At 43.7% G+C, this 14,225-nt stretch overlaps 1 protein-coding gene and 3 long non-coding RNA genes across 10 annotated transcripts in view; 3 read left to right on the top strand and 1 right to left on the bottom strand.

The window, feature by feature from the left end:
* Positions 1–14,225, bottom strand: part of LOC134945653 (uncharacterized) — a 91,880-nt gene that overhangs the window by 21,595 nt on the left and 56,060 nt on the right. The gene's annotated exons all lie outside the window — the stretch shown is intronic.
* Positions 2,503–3,723, top strand: LOC134943901 (uncharacterized). Of its 2 annotated transcripts, XR_010181821.1 has the most exons (4): positions 2,503–2,970; positions 3,052–3,115; positions 3,189–3,307; positions 3,536–3,723. It is a non-coding gene; the product is annotated as an uncharacterized LOC134943901 (long non-coding RNA). The 2 variants fall into 2 exon arrangements; XR_010181820.1 differs by having other exon boundaries at positions 2,503–3,115.
* On the top strand, positions 7,890–8,864 carry LOC134943900 (uncharacterized). Of its 2 annotated transcripts, XR_010181819.1 has the most exons (4): positions 7,890–8,111; positions 8,193–8,256; positions 8,330–8,448; positions 8,677–8,864. It is a non-coding gene; the product is annotated as an uncharacterized LOC134943900 (long non-coding RNA). The 2 variants fall into 2 exon arrangements; XR_010181818.1 differs by having other exon boundaries at positions 7,890–8,256.
* LOC134943899 (uncharacterized) lies at positions 12,862–14,005 on the top strand. Of its 2 annotated transcripts, XR_010181817.1 has the most exons (4): positions 12,862–13,252; positions 13,334–13,397; positions 13,471–13,589; positions 13,818–14,005. It is a non-coding gene; the product is annotated as an uncharacterized LOC134943899 (long non-coding RNA). The 2 variants fall into 2 exon arrangements; XR_010181816.1 differs by having other exon boundaries at positions 12,862–13,397.

Raw genomic sequence — 14,225 nt, 5'->3', positions numbered from 1 at the left:
TAATAAACATGTTCACTGAGGACCACATAGCTGCCTTGCACAATTGTTCTATGGATGCGCCACGGCGGGACACCCAAGAAAGTCCAACAGACCGAGTAGAATGGGCTTTAATAGCAGCAGGAGCTGGGAGCCCAGCCTGTGCATAAGCTTGTGCAATCACCATTCTAATCCATCTGACCAAGGTTTGCTTATTTGCAGGCCAGCCATGTTTGTAGAAATCAAACAGGACATAAAGGGTATCTGACCTCCTGATAGAGGCAGTCCTCTCCACATATATACGGAGAGCCCTTACCACATCCAAAGTGTGCTCTTTGGAAGACAACTCTGAAGAGATAAAGGCCGAAACCACAATCTCTTGGTTAAGGTGAAAAGATGATACCACCTTAGGTAAATAACCTGGTCGGGTTCGTAGAGCGGCCCGGTCACAGTGAAATATCAGAAAGGGTGGGCGACAGGATAAAGCGCCTAAGTCCAACATCCGTCTTGCTGAGGCGATAGACAGCAAGAACAGGACTTTGGCCGTGAGCCATTTAGTGTCCGTCGATTCAATAGGTTCAAATGGAGACTCTTGAAGGGTATTCAGTACATTCAAATCCCATGGAGCCACAGGAGGGACATAGGGAGGCTGATTCCAAAGGACACCCTGAGTGAAAGTATGAACGTCCGGTATAGACGCAGTTTTCTTCTGAAACCATACCATCAAGGCAGATATGTGAACCTTGAGGGAGGCCAGACGAAGACCTAAGTCAAGGCCTCATTGCAGGAAAGCCAGAATTCTGGAAGTTCTGAACCTAGAGACATCATAATTCTTATCAGCACTCCAGGTGAAGTAAAAATTACAAACCCTATAATAAATCTGGGCAGAGGCCAGTTTGTGGCCTCAGAAAAACCTTTGGTCCTCAGGAGTGATGCTTCAAGAGCCATGCCGTCAAAGCCAGTCTGGCCAGGTCTGGGTAGACACAAGGGCCCTGTATGAGGAGGTCTAGTGGCTGAGAAAGTAGAATGGTATGCCCCATTGACAGACCCTGCAGGTCTGCGAACCAATACCATCTGGTCCATGCTGGAGCGATTAGAATTAGTGATCCTCCTTCTTGTTTGAGCTTCCGAAGGACACTGGGCAGAAATGAAACTGGAGGTAACTCGTAGGGCAGCCTAAAGTTCCATGGAAATACCAGTGCATCCACGAACGCTGCCTGAGGATCCCTGGTCCGAGATCCGAAGACCAGATCCTTGTAATTGTGTCGAGACGCCATCAGGTCTACATCTGGTAGGTCCCACCTGTCCACTAGGAGTTAAAAGACTTCTAGATGAAGACTCCATTCTCCGGAGTACATGTCCTGGCGACTGAGGAAGTCTGCTTTCCAGTTCAGGACGCTCGGAATGAACACTGCCGATATTGCTTGCAGATGGCGTTCCGCCCAACAAAGGATTTTTGACACTTCCATCATTGCCATGCGGCTTTGAGTACCTCCTTTGTGGTTTATGTATGCCACCATGTTGTCATTGTCTGACCGTACTTGAACAGGCCTGTCCTGTACCAAAGGCAGGGCGAGAGAGAGAGCGCATTGAACACCGCCCTCAGCTCCAGAACAGGGTTGGACTGGCCCACAGGGATACCATGGAAACCACTGGTAGGCCACACTACCTGAGGGCCCACTCCTTCCTCTAGGGATCAGTCCAGACTGTGCACTTGTATTATACATGGTAGAAATGTTGCATTACACTGCACTAAACTATTGTGTATTTCAAGCATCTGTGGAGGCTGGCCACACCCATTTGTAGGCTGGCCCCACCCCTGAGTATGGGCCCCTATCACTGCATTCTCCCGGTGGGCCCTTCATGCCCCAGTCCGACACTGTGTACAGCTGTACGTGTGAGGGCACCAGCGCAGTAATTACAGATACTGAGGCGTGCCGGCCCTATGCTGCTATATATATATATATATATATATATATATATATATATATATATATATATATATATTAGAGATGAGCGGATTCGGTTTTACTCGGTTTTACTCGGTTCTCAAAACCGAATCTTATTGGCTATCCAAAACACGTGACATCCGTGAGCCAATAAGATGTCGTTTTGAGAACCGAGTAAAACCGAGTAAAACCGAATCCGCTCATCTCTAATATATATATATATATATATATATATATATATATATATATATATATATAGTCTTGGAAGATCCTGCACTCTCATCAAAAGTAATAACGACGGCGGGTGCTCCTAATGACCAGAGAGGCCACCAATATACCACAACAACCACCTAGGTGGAAGGTGCACTCACGCCCAGAAATTAGTCTCTGAAGTCACTTGTAAATTCAGTATATTTTTATTCGGGTTTTTTGACATTTTTTGACATTTCATATTATGGATCATTATTTACATTTGCACTCTTTTTCTTCTGTGGTGATTGACAGGCTACACATAGGTTAATCCAGGATTATACGTGAGGAGACCTCCGGTATACCTCCGAGTCCCTGTGAGCTATGAGTGAACCTGTACATTGATGATTCCACCTGGGGGAGTGTTCATTCTCTGAGAACACCCCCCTCTAGGTTGTACACCTCCTTTAAACATTAGCCAGTGGATAAGCCTAATTACGGTTCTTTCCGCGAGTGGAACGCAGAGACTTCCGGCCAGCGCCACTTCCGCGGAATGGAACGCATGGTGTTCCGGTCGGTGGAACGCAAAAGACGCGTCTCCGGCAGTTGCCCTTCCAAATCGTTAAAATACACTCATTTAAGTAGCCGTGCGTTAGCGATAGCCACTGCCTGTCCTGTGAACCCTGTAACGTTTTTCCCAGTTGGTCTGAGTTAGTTATCTGAGAGGTGATCAGTTAATGAGAGACTGGGTTTATACTAATCTCCTTAATTGGCACTTCCTGTGGTTGATCCTTAAATAGTGCTCAGCTGAGGCTGAACTTTATGCAGCTTCCATTTGGCTCTGGACACTTGAGCAGTGAGTATGGTTCTCCTGCAGCTCCCTTCTGACACATGATTACGGTTGGTGATTATTTTTTCCTGTTGTGCCTCCTTACAGACTGAGTGTCTGACACATGTACAGAGCCCACAAGCTGCCATGAGCTATTTCTACATGTAACTAGGTATGATCTTTTCCAAAATGACGTTGTTAGTGTATTTTCTTATGGTGTAGTTACTCTGTTATTTATCTAATAGGTGACTACGCCTTGCAGCTTCCCCTACGTTATAGGCTTTTTAACTTCATTATGTGATCAGGCATGTTGCCAACTTTGAAGGCCATTCCACACATCTGAGTGATCTGGCTTGCCGTCCAGGTAATCATTTGCCTATCTAAACAGATAGTCCTAATGGTGGAGGTGTCTCTTTCATCACACGTGGATTATTTCCAAGTATCTCTTTTTTACATATATAAAAAAACAGCTTTTTAATACGTTTTCTGGTTTTTGTGACAGTCTTCAGGGCCTGGGAGGCACTGGTGGTGTTGGTGTTGAATAAATCTGGGTTCTTATACATATTAATTGTAACTGTTTCTGATTGTATAGGTGATTTAAGTGCCAATCTTGATAAAGGTCCGCATAAGGACCGAAACGTCGATGAAATACGGCATCAACAGTGAACCCGAATAAAAATATACTGAATTTACAAGTGACTTCAGAGACTAATTTCTGGGCGTGAGTGCACCTTCCACCTAGGTGGTTGTTGTGGTATATTGGTGGCCTCTCTGGTCATTAGGAGCACCCGCCGTCATTATTACTTTTGATGAGAGTGCAGGATCTTCCAAGACTACATTTGTTCGAACTACTATACGCAGTTCCTACTTCCTGACACCCATCCAACATACCGGATTGGACTTCCTCACCGATCACCACCTTTATTTCCGGGAACCTTACATGTTTTGTTTGTCATGTTTAGTATGTTATTAATCTAATTGCTATACCTGTTTGAGTTTTCCAGTCTAAAGAGTGTTATGACTCAGAGCGGGGTATATTTGTTGGATGATGGCCTACTGGCCAAAGCTGAAACTGGTATAGTTTCATTTACGGATGAGGACACTGAAAAATTACTATTCGATAAATTAGAGTTTGAGGCCTTACCAGCCGAAACCCCTGTGGATTTGTTTTACAAAGTGCTTAAACACAGACAAAAAGAGGTTGATTTGACTTTACATGGTCAATTTTTGTCGGAATACCTCAGGAGAAAACAAATCCCCCGGGGTTTCCGTATCTCTAACGTTCCAACATTGGGTAGAAACAACCCTGTCTTCTGCAGCCGGTGGTGTGGAGTATTGAACAAATGTTCGCTTGACCTCATGACCCTGGTAGTGGAGGAAGTTGGCATTGAGTTAAAGAAATTATCTACTGAAGTGGATATTACCATCAAATCTCACACCACCGTGCTGCAGAATGACAAAACCCAAAATTGGATCGAACGTCTACAGACACAGGTGGACACTTATAAACGTGATCTAATTTCTTTTAAACGAAAAAAATTGTCCACTGTAACTAACGACTACCAAACGCATACTGTATACCGCTGGTTACTTGGAAACAATACTAGTGAACGTCAGAATAGACAATACACTAGGCGAAGGGCCCAACCTTTTGCCCATGAATTTGTTTCCTCCGCCTCTACCTCAGACACCGATTATTACGAAGGGAACAACGACTCCACTCGTTTTTTAGATCGAGGAGGAGAGGCCTCCTCTACCCGTTCCAGGGTTCTCAGAAGCGGCACAGACCGCACCCGAGGAGAGGGGGGTACCAAGAGAAGAGGGAGGAGGAGACAGTAGGTGACAATGTCTTTAATCTATCTAGCGTAGAACTGAGTCCAGCGGAAACTAAACTTCTTGCCCGAGGTTTATCTTTCGTCCCCACATGCAGAATTAATTCATTCCAACAAACTATAGATCAGTATAAATTTGGCCGCTCCCTCCGTCTGCGGGAGTTCTTTGCTAACAAATCCACTAACAAAGAGATACCTCAATTCAGACCCAAATCGACATTCGATCCTCCATCCTCCAATCCCAGCATCAAAACTTATTTACGGTTAGTCCAAAGAGACTCTGAGAGCTCACCCCCCAAAAGGATGTTTGATAACCTGTCCATAGCCGAGAGGAAAGCATTAAAAACTTTAAAGGATTCTCCCCATATAGTCATCCGCCCGGCGGATAAGGGAGGAGCAATAGTCGTCCAAGATTGGACTGACTATGACATGGAGATCAACCGACAATTAGCAGATGACATGACCTATCAGAAATTAACCACCAATCCGGTTCCTAAAATTAAATCTAAAATCGATCAATTTCTGAAGTTAGGTTTTGAGCAGGGCTACATAAGTGAAGACACATTAAAATATTTGACCATCAATTCACCCAGGTGTCCCATCCTATACACTCTGCCCAAAATTCATAAGACATTAGTTCACCCTCCCGGCAGACCCATTATTGCCGCGGAAGGCTCTCTGTTACAGCCAATTGCTGTCTTTATTGACAGTATCCTACAGCCTTTGGTATTAAAAACTGATAGCTATTTAAAGGACACTGGGGATTTCCTCACACATCTACGGACATTTACCCATCTTAGTGAAGGCACTCTTCTGGCCACTATGGATGTGGGGTCCCTTTATACCGTTATACCACACCACTTAGGTTTGGATGTTATACGTCAATTTCTTTCCAACAGCCCCTGCAAAGATTACCCCACTGAGTTTGTGTTGGAACTGACCTCATTGGTTCTTACGTGCAACCACTTTATGTATAAAAATGATTATTTTCTTCAAATCGCCGGAACCGCGATGGGGTCGAATTTGGCCCCCGCCTACGCTAATCTGTTCATGGCGCACTATGAACATACGTACCTGTTACCTAGGTATGGGCACAAGATTGCCTTCTTTAAACGGTACATTGATGACGTCTTCTTGCTGTGGGAGGGCACCGAGTCTGAGTTTCTTGACATGGTGAACCAATTGAATGCTTTGGATAATCCTATCAAGTTCACATACACAGTATCGGCCACTAACATCACTTTCCTGGATGTCAGTATCACCAGAAATGGTGACCGACTGGACACCTCGTTGTACCGTAAACCCACTGACCGCAATCTGACCTTGCATGCTAGCAGCCATCATCCCCCAGCCCTCAAAGAAGGATTGCCCATATCCCAGTACCTCAGAGCCATGAGGATCAATTCCAACGCAGCACTCAAAGATCAACAATGTAACGAGATCACCTCTCGCTTTCTGGAGCGAGGGTACACTAGCAGTGTACTTACTCGCTGTCTCAATAAAGCGAACAGCATTTTTCATGGACAACAGGTTAAAAACCCCATTCGTAACAATCGGATGATTTGTTCCACTCAGTATGATGGTTCCACAAGTGCAACCAGAAAGGCCCTACGGAAACATTGGCCAATAATAGCCACCGACAACAGTTTGCCTTTTCTTAAAACACCTGCTCCTATGGTTGCAGACAAACGAGGGGCCAACCTAAAGCAATTACTAATGAGACCCACGATTTTCCCTGAACAGAACACATCTCAAATCCAGCTTATGCAAGCCAAACCTGGCAGTTTTTCCTGCGGGGGATGCACAACGTGCAGATCTATGATCACTGGTCCTTTTTTGTATCACCCACACACAGGGAAAAAAATCTTTATCAGATATCATCTCCACTGTCGACTGGATCATGTCGTCTACCTTCTAAAGTGCCCATGTGGGTTATGTTATGTCGGACTAACCGCGCGTCCCTTTCGCGACAGGATGGCAAACCATCGGTCATCCATACACACGGCCCTCAATGTGGGCTTTTCTGACAAACCGGTAGCACGGCACTTTTTGTCAGTTAAACATCAAGTATCTGCCCTGAAGTGTCAGCTGATTGACTGGGTGCCGCCACCTGTTAGTGGAGGCGATCGCACCTTGTTACTTAAACAGAAGGAAAGCTTTTGGATACACAAACTCAATACAGTGTCACCAAAGGGCCTCAATGAGGCCAACCCCCTTAATATTTTTCTTTAGAATTTTATTTTGCCATAGTTGATTGGATACCTTGGAACACACTTTGTATGTTTCAGGGACATAGGGCACTGTGATACAATCAGCACATACAGGCTGGGTTTCGATTTGTGTTTTATATGTTTTATATGTTCTATGTTCTATGTTTTATTTTTTTCATTTTTGTATGTTCTTTTTATGTATATAGATTAAGAAAGTAAGGACAGTTATTTATACGTCCTTGCTTATGTTTTTTATATATATTTTTCTGTTGTTTCCCGGAGCCTTCCCAGGTCCTATACTAGTCACGAGGGTCCACCAATTTCAATGACCACACCACCCACTATTCCCTTTTATTATTTAAAATCTTTTACTACATTATACCAATGTATTACTATAAAGATATTACACTCACATCAGTATTCAATTTGCCTTTGTTGATCAGATATATGTTAGTTTGTATGCGTAGGGTGAGTTGTGGTCATTTGATCTGGTGCCCTCTTATGTCATTTTTGACATTTTTTGACATTTCATATTATGGATCATTATTTACATTTGCACTCTTTTTCTTCTGTGGTGATTGACAGGCTACACATAGGTTAATCCAGGATTATACGTGAGGAGACCTCCGGTATACCTCCGAGTCCCTGTGAGCTATGAGTGAACCTGTACATTGATGATTCCACCTGGGGGAGTGTTCATTCTCTGAGAACACCCCCCTCTAGGTTGTACACCTCCTTTAAACATTAGCCAGTGGATAAGCCTAATTACGGTTCTTTCCGCGAGTGGAACGCAGAGACTTCCGGCCAGCGCCACTTCCGCGGAATGGAACGCATGGTGTTCCGGTCGGTGGAACGCAAAAGACGCGTCTCCGGCAGTTGCCCTTCTAAATCGTTAAAATACACTCATTTAAGTAGCCGTGCGTTAGCGATAGCCACTGCCTGTCCTGTGAACCCTGTAACGTTTTTCCCAGTTGGTCTGAGTTAGTTATCTGAGAGGTGATCAGTTAATGAGAGACTGGGTTTATACTAATCTCCTTAATTGGCACTTCCTGTGGTTGATCCTTAAATAGTGCTCAGCTGAGGCTGAACTTTATGCAGCTTCCATTTGGCTCTGGACACTTGAGCAGTGAGTATGGTTCTCCTGCAGCTCCCTTCTGACACATGATTACGGTTGGTGATTATTTTTTCCTGTTGTGCCTCCTTACAGACTGAGTGTCTGACACATGTACAGAGCCCACAAGCTGCCATGAGCTATTTCTACATGTAACTAGGTATGATCTTTTCCAAAATGACGTTGTTAGTGTATTTTCTTATGGTGTAGTTACTCTGTTATTTATCTAATAGGTGACTACGCCTTGCAGCTTCCCCTACGTTATAGGCTTTTTAACTTCATTATGTGATCAGGCATGTTGCCAACTTTGAAGGCCATTCCACACATCTGAGTGATCTGGCTTGCCGTCCAGGTAATCATTTGCCTATCTAAACAGATAGTCCTAATGGTGGAGGTGTCTCTTTCATCACACGTGGATTATTTCCAAGTATCTCTTTTTTACATATATAAAAAAACAGCTTTTTAATACGTTTTCTGGTTTTTGTGACAGTCTTCAGGGCCTGGGAGGCACTGGTGGTGTTGGTGTTGAATAAATCTGGGTTCTTATACATATTAATTGTAACTGTTTCTGATTGTATAGGTGATTTAAGTGCCAATCTTGATAAAGGTCCGCATAAGGACCGAAACGTCGATGAAATACGGCATCAACAGTGAACCCGAATAAAAATATACTGAATTTACAAGTGACTTCAGAGACTAATTTCTGGGCGTGAGTGCACCTTCCACCTAGGTGGTTGTTGTGGTATATTGGTGGCCTCTCTGGTCATTAGGAGCACCCGCCGTCATTATTACTTTTGATGAGAGTGCAGGATCTTCCAAGACTACATTTGTTCGAACTACTATACGCAGTTCCTACTTCCTGACACCCATCCAACATACCGGATTGGACTTCCTCACCGATCACCACCTTTATTTCCGGGAACCTTACATGTTTTGTTTGTCATGTTTAGTATGTTATTAATCTAATTGCTATACCTGTTTGAGTTTTCCAGTCTAAAGAGTGTTATGACTCAGAGCGGGGTATATTTGTTGGATGATGGCCTACTGGCCAAAGCTGAAACTGGTATAGTTTCATTTACGGATGAGGACACTGAAAAATTACTATTCGATAAATTAGAGTTTGAGGCCTTACCAGCCGAAACCCCTGTGGATTTGTTTTACAAAGTGCTTAAACACAGACAAAAAGAGGTTGATTTGACTTTACATGGTCAATTTTTGTCGGAATACCTCAGGAGAAAACAAATCCCCCGGGGTTTCCGTATCTCTAACGTTCCAACATTGGGTAGAAACAACCCTGTCTTCTGCAGCCGGTGGTGTGGAGTATTGAACAAATGTTCGCTTGACCTCATGACCCTGGTAGTGGAGGAAGTTGGCATTGAGTTAAAGAAATTATCTACTGAAGTGGATATTACCATCAAATCTCACACCACCGTGCTGCAGAATGACAAAACCCAAAATTGGATCGAACGTCTACAGACACAGGTGGACACTTATAAACGTGATCTAATTTCTTTTAAACGAAAAAAATTGTCCACTGTAACTAACGACTACCAAACGCATACTGTATACCGCTGGTTACTTGGAAACAATACTAGTGAACGTCAGAATAGACAATACACTAGGCGAAGGGCCCAACCTTTTGCCCATGAATTTGTTTCCTCCGCCTCTACCTCAGACACCGATTATTACGAAGGGAACAACGACTCCACTCGTTTTTTAGATCGAGGAGGAGAGGCCTCCTCTACCCGTTCCAGGGTTCTCAGAAGCGGCACAGACCGCACCCGAGGAGAGGGGGGTACCAAGAGAAGAGGGAGGAGGAGACAGTAGGTGACAATGTCTTTAATCTATCTAGCGTAGAACTGAGTCCAGCGGAAACTAAACTTCTTGCCCGAGGTTTATCTTTCGTCCCCACATGCAGAATTAATTCATTCCAACAAACTATAGATCAGTATAAATTTGGCCGCTCCCTCCGTCTGCGGGAGTTCTTTGCTAACAAATCCACTAACAAAGAGATACCTCAATTCAGACCCAAATCGACATTCGATCCTCCATCCTCCAATCCCAGCATCAAAACTTATTTACGGTTAGTCCAAAGAGACTCTGAGAGCTCACCCCCCAAAAGGATGTTTGATAACCTGTCCATAGCCGAGAGGAAAGCATTAAAAACTTTAAAGGATTCTCCCCATATAGTCATCCGCCCGGCGGATAAGGGAGGAGCAATAGTCGTCCAAGATTGGACTGACTATGACATGGAGATCAACCGACAATTAGCAGATGACATGACCTATCAGAAATTAACCACCAATCCGGTTCCTAAAATTAAATCTAAAATCGATCAATTTCTGAAGTTAGGTTTTGAGCAGGGCTACATAAGTGAAGACACATTAAAATATTTGACCATCAATTCACCCAGGTGTCCCATCCTATACACTCTGCCCAAAATTCATAAGACATTAGTTCACCCTCCCGGCAGACCCATTATTGCCGCGGAAGGCTCTCTGTTACAGCCAATTGCTGTCTTTATTGACAGTATCCTACAGCCTTTGGTATTAAAAACTGATAGCTATTTAAAGGACACTGGGGATTTCCTCACACATCTACGGACATTTACCCATCTTAGTGAAGGCACTCTTCTGGCCACTATGGATGTGGGGTCCCTTTATACCGTTATACCACACCACTTAGGTTTGGATGTTATACGTCAATTTCTTTCCAACAGCCCCTGCAAAGATTACCCCACTGAGTTTGTGTTGGAACTGACCTCATTGGTTCTTACGTGCAACCACTTTATGTATAAAAATGATTATTTTCTTCAAATCGCCGGAACCGCGATGGGGTCGAATTTGGCCCCCGCCTACGCTAATCTGTTCATGGCGCACTATGAACATACGTACCTGTTACCTAGGTATGGGCACAAGATTGCCTTCTTTAAACGGTACATTGATGACGTCTTCTTGCTGTGGGAGGGCACCGAGTCTGAGTTTCTTGACATGGTGAACCAATTGAATGCTTTGGATAATCCTATCAAGTTCACATACACAGTATCGGCCACTAACATCACTTTCCTGGATGTCAGTATCACCAGAAATGGTGACCGACTGGACACCTCGTTGTACCGTAAACCCACTGACCGCAATCTGACCTTGCATGCTAGCAGCCATCATCCCCCAGCCCTCAAAGAAGGATTGCCCATATCCCAGTACCTCAGAGCCATGAGGATCAATTCCAACGCAGCACTCAAAGATCAACAATGTAACGAGATCACCTCTCGCTTTCTGGAGCGAGGGTACACTAGCAGTGTACTTACTCGCTGTCTCAATAAAGCGAACAGCATTTTTCATGGACAACAGGTTAAAAACCCCATTCGTAACAATCGGATGATTTGTTCCACTCAGTATGATGGTTCCACAAGTGCAACCAGAAAGGCCCTACGGAAACATTGGCCAATAATAGCCACCGACAACAGTTTGCCTTTTCTTAAAACACCTGCTCCTATGGTTGCAGACAAACGAGGGGCCAACCTAAAGCAATTACTAATGAGACCCACGATTTTCCCTGAACAGAACACATCTCAAATCCAGCTTATGCAAGCCAAACCTGGCAGTTTTTCCTGCGGGGGATGCACAACGTGCAGATCTATGATCACTGGTCCTTTTTTGTATCACCCACACACAGGGAAAAAAATCTTTATCAGATATCATCTCCACTGTCGACTGGATCATGTCGTCTACCTTCTAAAGTGCCCATGTGGGTTATGTTATGTCGGACTAACCGCGCGTCCCTTTCGCGACAGGATGGCAAACCATCGGTCATCCATACACACGGCCCTCAATGTGGGCTTTTCTGACAAACCGGTAGCACGGCACTTTTTGTCAGTTAAACATCAAGTATCTGCCCTGAAGTGTCAGCTGATTGACTGGGTGCCGCCACCTGTTAGTGGAGGCGATCGCACCTTGTTACTTAAACAGAAGGAAAGCTTTTGGATACACAAACTCAATACAGTGTCACCAAAGGGCCTCAATGAGGCCAACCCCCTTAATATTTTTCTTTAGAATTTTATTTTGCCATAGTTGATTGGATACCTTGGAACACACTTTGTATGTTTCAGGGACATAGGGCACTGTGATACAATCAGCACATACAGGCTGGGTTTCGATTTGTGTTTTATATGTTTTATATGTTCTATGTTCTATGTTTTATTTTTTTCATTTTTGTATGTTCTTTTTATGTATATAGATTAAGAAAGTAAGGACAGTTATTTATACGTCCTTGCTTATGTTTTTTATATATATTTTTCTGTTGTTTCCCGGAGCCTTCCCAGGTCCTATACTAGTCACGAGGGTCCACCAATTTCAATGACCACACCACCCACTATTCCCTTTTATTATTTAAAATCTTTTACTACATTATACCAATGTATTACTATAAAGATATTACACTCACATCAGTATTCAATTTGCCTTTGTTGATCAGATATATGTTAGTTTGTATGCGTAGGGTGAGTTGTGGTCATTTGATCTGGTGCCCTCTTATGTCATTTTTGACATTTTTTGACATTTCATATTATGGATCATTATTTACATTTGCACTCTTTTTCTTCTGTGGTGATTGACAGGCTACACATAGGTTAATCCAGGATTATACGTGAGGAGACCTCCGGTATACCTCCGAGTCCCTGTGAGCTATGAGTGGACCTGTACATTGATGATTCCACCTGGGGGAGTGTTCATTCTCTGTGAACACCCCCCTCTAGGTTGTACACCTCCTTTAAACATTAGCCAGTGGATAAGCCTAATTACGGTTCTTTCCGCGAGTGGAACGCAGAGACTTCCGGCCAGCGCCACTTCCGCGGAATGGAACGCATGGTGTTCCGGTCGGTGGAACGCAAAAGACGCGTCTCCGGCAGTTGCCCTTCCAAATCGTTAAAATACACTCATTTAAGTAGCCGTGCGTTAGCGATAGCCACTGCCTGTCCTGTGAACCCTGTAACGTTTTTCCCAGTTGGTCTGAGTTAGTTATCTGAGAGGTGATCAGTTAATGAGAGACTGGGTTTATACTAATCTCCTTAATTGGCACTTCCTGTGGTTGATCCTTAAATAGTGCTCAGCTGAGGCTGAACTTTATGCAGCTTCCATTTGGCTCTGGACACTTGAGCAGTGAGTATGGTTCTCCTGCAGCTCCCTTCTGACACATGATTACGGTTGGTGATTATTTTTTCCTGTTGTGCCTCCTTACAGACTGAGTGTCTGACACATGTACAGAGCCCACAAGCTGCCATGAGCTATTTCTACATGTAACTAGGTATGATCTTTTCCAAAATGACGTTGTTAGTGTATTTTCTTATGGTGTAGTTACTCTGTTATTTATCTAATAGGTGACTACGCCTTGCAGCTTCCCCTACGTTATAGGCTTTTTAACTTCATTATGTGATCAGGCATGTTGCCAACTTTGAAGGCCATTCCACACATCTGAGTGATCTGGCTTGCCGTCCAGGTAATCATTTGCCTATCTAAACAGATAGTCCTAATGGTGGAGGTGTCTCTTTCATCACACGTGGATTATTTCCAAGTATCTCTTTTTTACATATATAAAAAAACAGCTTTTTAATACGTTTTCTGGTTTTTGTGACAGTCTTCAGGGCCTGGGAGGCACTGGTGGTGTTGGTGTTGAATAAATCTGGGTTCTTATACATATTAATTGTAACTGTTTCTGATTGTATAGGTGATTTAAGTGCCAATCTTGATAAAGGTCCGCATAAGGACCGAAACGTCGATGAAATACGGCATCAACAGTGAACCCGAATAAAAATATACTGAATTTACAAGTGACTTCAGAGACTAATTTCTGGGCGTGAGTGCACCTTCCACCTAGGTGGTTGTTGTGGTATATTGGTGGCCTCTCTGGTCATTAGGAGCACCCGCCGTCATTATTACTTTTGATGAGAGTGCAGGATCTTCCAAGACTACATTTGTTCGAACTACTATACGCAGTTCCTACTTCCTGACACCCATCCAACATACCGGATTGGACTTCCTCACCGATCACCACCTTTATTTCCGGGAACCTTACATGTTTTGTTTGTCATGTTTAGTATGTTATTAATCTAATTGCTATACCTGTTTGAGTTTT

The sequence above is a fragment of the Pseudophryne corroboree genome, chromosome 7 (assembly GCF_028390025.1).
Source record: "Pseudophryne corroboree isolate aPseCor3 chromosome 7, aPseCor3.hap2, whole genome shotgun sequence".
NCBI lineage: Eukaryota > Metazoa > Chordata > Amphibia > Anura > Myobatrachidae > Pseudophryne > Pseudophryne corroboree.
Note: the sequence above shows the minus strand (reverse complement) of the source record. Positions and strands in the feature narration are given on the sequence as shown.